General features: G+C 43.0%; 1 long non-coding RNA gene across 1 annotated transcript; it reads right to left on the bottom strand.

Annotated features, from left to right (window-relative positions):
- Window positions 1-273: 273 nt before the first annotated feature.
- LOC116599669 lies at window positions 274-2,722 on the bottom strand. Its single transcript, XR_004289444.1, has 3 exons — window positions 1,886-2,722; window positions 560-665; window positions 274-308 (listed from the first exon to the last, which is right to left on the bottom strand). It is a non-coding gene; the product is annotated as an uncharacterized LOC116599669 (long non-coding RNA).
- Between the last annotated feature and the right edge of the window lie 4,289 nt (window positions 2,723-7,011).

Raw genomic sequence — 7,011 nt, 5'->3', positions numbered from 1 at the left:
ATGGGTGATGTTGAGCAGCTTTTTATGTGTCTGTTGACCATCTGTATGTCTTCTTTGGAGAGGTGTCTATTCATGTCTTCTGCCCATTTTTAATGGGATTGTTTTACTGGTGCTGATTTGCATAAGTTCTTTATATATTTTGGATAGTAACCCTTTATTGGATATGTTATTTGCAATTATCTTCTCCCATTTGGTAGGTTGTCTTATAGTTTTGTCAATTGTTTCCTTTGCTGTGCAGAAGCTTTTAATTTTGATGTAGTCCCAGTAGTTCAGTTTTGCTTTTGTTTCCCTTGCTTCAGGAGACATGTCTAGAAAAATGATGATATTGCTGACGTCAGAGAAATTACTGCCTCTACTCTCTTCTAAGATTTTTATGGTTTAAGTCTCACATTTATATCCTTAACCGATTTTATTTTTGTGTATGGTATAAGAAAATGGTCTAGTTTCATTCTTTTGCATGTAGCTGTCCAGCTTGCCAGCACTATTTGTTGAAGAGATTGTCTTTTTCCCATTGCATATTCCTGCCTCCTTTGTTGAAAATTAATGTGATTGGTCTTACCTTAAATTCATGTCCATATCTCTTAGGCTCTTACTGCTGCCCAACATTGTATCTTCCTAGTCATTCTTCTTCCCATTATCCAAGATCAGAGCTCCACTAACTTTTTCTGTAAAGAGCCAGATAATAAGTATTTTAGGCTTTGCATTTCATGCAGTCTTTTTCACAACTAATCTACTCTGCCTTTGTAGCAGGAAGTACATAGGCAAAATGTAAATGAGTTGAATTTGAATTTTATGTAATCTTTGTGTTGTCATAATATAGTATTCATCTTTATTTTTCCCCCAACCATTTAAAAGTATAAAAATTATCCTTAGCTTGCAGGTGATATAAAAACAGGATTTGGCCCCCAGCTGTAGTTTGCTGGGCTATGTCCTAGGTTATTTCATACCTTCTTTACTTCTCAAATTTCTAACACTTCTTTCCCCATTCTCACTCTTAGATGATTACTTTGCTTTCAATTTCATTCATGAAATAATTGTAACAATCACCACCCCCACTATATCTACCCCTTTATTGGAATCTGTATGTATATATGCAGCTTTCCCTTGTGTTACTGTAGTACAGTACCTTACCATTGTGTAACCTAACATGTTTGTTTATTGTCTGTCTTCCCCTCTAGAATCTTAGCTCCAAGAAGGTAGGGAGTTTTGTCTTTTTATATCCTGATGTATACCCAGTACTGAGAGCAGTGTTTAGCATGTAAGTATTCAGCAAATACTTGAATGAATGAACACTGGCTACCAGACTGGCAAGCAGAAGTTTGGAGGAATTTTTCTCCAGAGAAACTTACCTCTCCTTCCAAGAGAAAAACTCACCTATTTTGGTACTTAGAGATCTCCTTGAGCACATTAAATGGTAATTTTACAAACTCTTTGAAAAAACACCCACAATAACAAATCCCCATTTTATGGGATTGACTCAGTATTTAATATGCATATATGATGTGTACATGCATAAAACCAAAGTTTCACAAAATAATTTTTTTAAAGATTTTATTTATTCATTTGACAGAGATCACAAGTAGGCAGAGAGGCAGGCAGAGAGAGAGAAGGAAGCAGGCTCCCCGCTGAGCAGAGAGCCCAACACGGGGCTCGATCCCAGGACTCTGGGATCATGACCCAAGCCGAAGGCAGAGGCCTTAACCCACTGAGCCACTCAGGGACCCCTCACAAAATAATTTTTATATGTTATATAATATTTTCCATTCTATTCTGTCATTTGGGACAGGTGGGAAGAAGGTTGGTTGTAACTGACTAATTTCACAGATCACTAATAGGTTTGCAACCAGAATTTCGAAAAATACTGCAGGGTGTCCTAAGAACAAACCTTGTCATGTACGTAGGGCTTCCAATCAGCTCTCGTTCTTAAACACACTCTTACATATGAATGGGTAGTCAAGGATCTCCAGACACTTAAGAAAAGTTTCTAACACAAAAGACAGAAACAAGGACTGAAAAACTCAACACGGACAATTCAAGAAATACAACATTAGAAATATTCTCAGAGAAATAAAATATTGCATACCCCGATGGAAGAGAATGCTATTTAAAGGGTGAGGGAAAAAAATAATAATAAAGGGTGAGGGAAGAGTGGGCAAGAAGGTACTCTAGTAAATGTAAGACAGGATAATTTAAATGTAAAAATTTAAAAGAAGACTTGGAATATGGAAATCTTTCAGAATAAAAGAAGTAGAAAAGAGAAGAAATGATAAATTATCCTAGGACAAAAACTGTACAGCAGGCTTAGAGAACAACTAATCCAGAATGAAGGATAATGATAGACTCCTAGAGGGTTGTCTCCAGTTTGAAAAATAAACTGATAGGCTACCTGATGTGTTTGAATGTATTGAGAGTTTTAGATAAATGAATTATAGATACTTAAGTGCTAGCCACTTAAAGCATGGAAAAAGAGGCACTGGCTAATTTCAGTCAAAAAACCAAAATGTAATATTATGCTAATGGAACCAACTATGAATAATACATACAGTCATAATAATATATTGAGGTTATTTACCTAAGGTGATAGAGATACATTGAAGGATAGAGAAATAATATATGTGTTTACAAGAGGGCATTAGAGTATATATGCATGGTCTATTTCTTTTTTTTTTTTAAGATTTTATTTATTTGACAGAGATCACAAGTAGGCAGAGAGGCAGGCAGAGAGAGAGGAGGAAGCAGGCTCCCCACTGAGCAGAGAGCCTGATGTGGGGCTTGATCCCAGGACCCTGAGATCATGACCTGAGCCGAAGGCAGAGGCTTAACCCACTGAGCCACCCAGGCGCCCCTGCATAGTCTATTTCTTGTAAGAAGAAGTAGAATAATAGACCAAACTGAAAAATCAAGAACTAGTTATAAGCGTATTATTATGGAGATATATCCCAGAAGAGATAGCTAAAAGATAAGAAAAAGGTGGTTCAATTTTTTAAAATATACAATATTGGTAAAAATAAATATAAATAATGTATTTCATGTTTGAAAATCTTAGTGTTTAGAGAGGAGGGACTGTTTTCCTCAAGTGTTACCTTAGGACACTGGGAAACCAACAATACTCATTTAGCATTCCTCTGAAAGAAGATTTTAAAATTCTCCCTGCTTTGGGACTAAACCTTGTGTTACTTTGGTATTCTAGGGATTTCAGTAACTTATCAGCAATAAGGGGACCATCTCTAGGAACAGACAGTATTCTGGCCCTATACATTATTGTTATCAAGGTGGGGACCAGCAAGTGATGTGTGATGTGGCATAGCACATGTACATGGCTTTACAGGAAGTGAAGGACAGAAAATCTCATGGAAGGAGGTCAGGTAGGAGGAAGCATCCTGGCCAGGCACATGGTAATGGAGATGGCTCATAGAAGACATTCCTGGGTATGTTCAGAAATAATTGATAGAAACTGGTTGCGTGTGTGTGTGTGTGTGTGGTGTCCTGGGTATGTTCAGAAATAACTGATAGAAACTGGTTGTGCGTGTGTGTGTGTGTCTCGTGTCCTGCCATAACCACTAGAGGCACAATCCAAGGAAACCATCATCACTGATGCTGTGCATGACTCCGTTTGTTCTGGACTGGCATGGCCTGGGAAAGTGTTGAGCAGATCAGGTAAGGTGGAAAAATAAGAAGGGAACACCCGGAAAGCTGTTTGATCACTGGAGGGGAAAGAGGGTGAGGAGGTGCAGACAGACCTGGCAAAACCATGGTCCCGCATACATAAAACTGGTCCCTTCTGCTTCCTAACCTTCTGACTTCCACACTTAAATCCCTCACCAGGGAATTTTTCAAGCCTCACAAAGAAGTGAGAGGGCCCAGTCCGGGTGGGAGGGTGCCCCTGGACCTGTGTCACTCCTTAAAAAAGAATGAAGTAGAAAAACTTAGACACAGGGAAGCAAGGAAAAGGGAGGGGAAGAATGGGTACTAAGGGAAGATTGGGTGCTAAGTCCACCTTGCCTGTAAAAAGAACTCTGATGTGGCCTAAAGATCTAGGAAGACTCTAGGTCAAAACTCTCTCCTCTCCTGCCTACTATGGATGGGCTCTGGTATGTCAGAGCCCATCCATAGTTCTTTGGGCTCAGCATTACCTTCTCATGGCCAGAAAATGAACCATGTAGGAACCTGGTTCTTTGACAAGACCCTGTAAGCCCCTCCCATTCACCTTTTCTCTTTTCTGGGTCCCTACAAACATTGATCAGTTTTTACAATATCCCAGTTTCCAGGTACAAAGGTAAAAGGCAAGGCTCCTGCCCTGAAAAAGCTCACCATATTTGGGTGGAGGCTGGGAATATAGAGGCAGATATAAAGACATAGTTTATATTGCACTTAAGTCAGGTTAGTCTTTCTAGCTTAAAAGACCACTGACCTTAGGGGAAAGTTGTTTAGGTGTGAGCAGGGCAGAACAAGAGGAACTAACCTCTTCCATTTTTTTTTTTTTTGACCCTCTTTATTTCTATTCCATCACCTAAAATTACTTTCATTTTCTTGGTGTATATATACCTCCCCCAAACCCTTGGCTCTGGCTGTGCCAGTTTCTCCCAGTCACCCTTCTCTTTACCAAAGCCTGAGTTTTCTTTCAGTCTCCAGCCAGGCACACTCCACTCATGGTAGCCATAGTCTATATTCTAGGACAGTGATGGCTAACATAAATATTACATTCTCTAGTAGCCACATTTAAAAAGTGAAAAGAAACAAATGAAACTTTTTTTTAAATATTTTATTTATTTATTTGACAGAGAGACATCACAAGTAGGCAGAGAGAGAGGAAGGGAAGCTCTCTCAGCAGAGAGCCTGATGCGGGGCTCAATCCCAGGACCCTGAGACCATGACCTGAGCGGAAGGCAGAGGCTTTAACCCACTGAGCCACCCAGGCACCCCCAAATGAAACTATTTTAATAAAATTTTTAATCCAATATATTTGAAATATTTCCACCTTCAAAATACTGAGATATTTTTTGTTTGTTTGTTTTTTACTAAGTTTTTGAAATCCAGTGTATATTTTACACTTACTCAGCCATTTTACACTTACTAGCCACATCTCAAGTGCTCAATTACCACATGTGGCTAGTGGCTATTGTACTGAACAGTTCAACTAAAATTCTGCTTCCACGAGTGTTCTTGGTAATTCTTCACTAAACAGTTAAGGCCCATCAGACAGAGGCATTACCATGTATTTACTTTAAGCCTCTGTACACCAATCAAGTTCCTGAGAGAACAATTTTGAAGAAAAGGCCTGTAAGGTTTTAGCTAGAGTGAGCATTCCATTTAACTGTCAGACGTAGACAGCCCTAAATTGATCCCAGTCACAGACTGGGATTAGCAATCACAGATCCACAGTGCCTCATAGACATATTTAACCCCAAGTGTCTCCAAGGTTGTTCCTTGGCCAGCAGAACACCCACAACAAAGACTTAACATTTCACTAATGGGACAGTACCTTCACAGAGCAGCCTGGAGGGGCTATGATGAAAGGGCATCCAGTCCTACCCGTCTGTTCCAACAGGGACTAGGCACCACTTGCCACATGGGATTCAAAGGGGCTAAATAAATTTGGCACAGTATCAAACATACTGTGTTAGATTCTGGTATCAACAATAATCACCTGGGAGGGGCACCTGACTGGCTCTGTCCTAGAGCACGCGACTCTAGATCTCAGGATCCTGAGTTCCAGCCCTTGGGTTCCGTATGCTAGATATGGAGCCTACATAAAATAATTTTTTTTTTTAAGTAAAGGAGAAAGAGTCATACGGGAGAAAAATATCAAAAATTTTTCTAATTAAAACATTTCCACAAACTAGGAAAAGAACTACCTTTAACTGCTATTGTTTAAATAAAGAAACACGGGTATTCCATGCGAGAATTTGAAATCCATAGATGAGTTCAATCTCCTCATAGTGAACCAAGAACCAGAGGCCCAGAAAAGGTAAGTGTTTTGCCCAAGGTCATCCAGCAAATCTGTAGCGGTGGTGATGAGCTCTGTATCCTTTCCACTATCCCGCTCCACACTATCTCCACTCACTGAAAAATATTTTAATTGGAGACACTGTGCCATCTCCAGGGTTCTCTTAAATTACCTGCAGAGGATGACCCACACTAGGAAGACCGGTCAGCGCTCCCCTCAACTCTGACTTAGAGGTCAGCCGCCCAGAATAGGATGGTAGCGCCGCAATTCCCCACCTTCTGGATTCCCGGGCGGAGGAGGCTACTGGGGCGGGGGTGGGGGGGGCAGGGCAGGGCTGTTTGCCAACTCCACACCTTCCGGAGCCTGGCCAGACCCGGCCCGGCCCAGCCCAGTCGCGACGCTGCAGCCCAGTTCCTGCAGAAGGCTGGGCTTAAGCCGTCAGCACTCACCGCGACGCAAGCGCGGAGACCTAAACAGATGCTAGGGCCGCGAAAGCAGAGATTGTTAGAAACCTGCGTCCGGAAAGCGCGTGCATGCGGGCGGCGGGTTAGAACCCAAAGTGCCCGAAAGGACCCGACCCTCCGGTTGGGGTTGGCTTGCTGGAAGAGATGGCTCGGCCAGTCGGTCCCATAGGAGCGTCTCCACGCCTACCACCCGCCCCCGCTGCGCCTGTGGGATATGCCGCACTCTCCAGCGATCCCTGGGGCTTGGGCTCCCTCCGGCCTCAGGGGGTCTGGCGACGAACCGCTCCGGCCTCCCAGGGGTCCTTGGGAGGCTCGCGTCTGAGATCCCGTGTTTGCTGGGGGTCTCCCTGGGCGAGAGGACTTCCCAGGGCACTGGCGGTCCACAGCCCCCGCTGCTTCTGCGCCCAAGAAAGACAGCCTCGCGCCCCAAAGCTCTGTTGGGCCGAGGCTGCCGGGCTAGAAGCGCCCCCTTCGATTTCCTCGCCGGAGCACGCCGGAGAGGCGCGGGCACAGCGCAGCCTCCGGGCCCTGCGCACCCGGAACCGTTTCCGGGGCGGATGCTTTTTGTAGCTGACCCGGCGCGGTCGGTGACGCCAAGGC

The sequence above is a fragment of the Mustela erminea genome, chromosome 9 (genome assembly GCF_009829155.1).
Source record: "Mustela erminea isolate mMusErm1 chromosome 9, mMusErm1.Pri, whole genome shotgun sequence".
In the NCBI taxonomy this organism is placed as follows: Eukaryota; Metazoa; Chordata; class Mammalia; order Carnivora; family Mustelidae; genus Mustela; species Mustela erminea.
The sequence above is the reverse complement of the archived record's forward strand: the minus strand, read 5'-3'. Positions and strand labels throughout refer to the sequence as shown.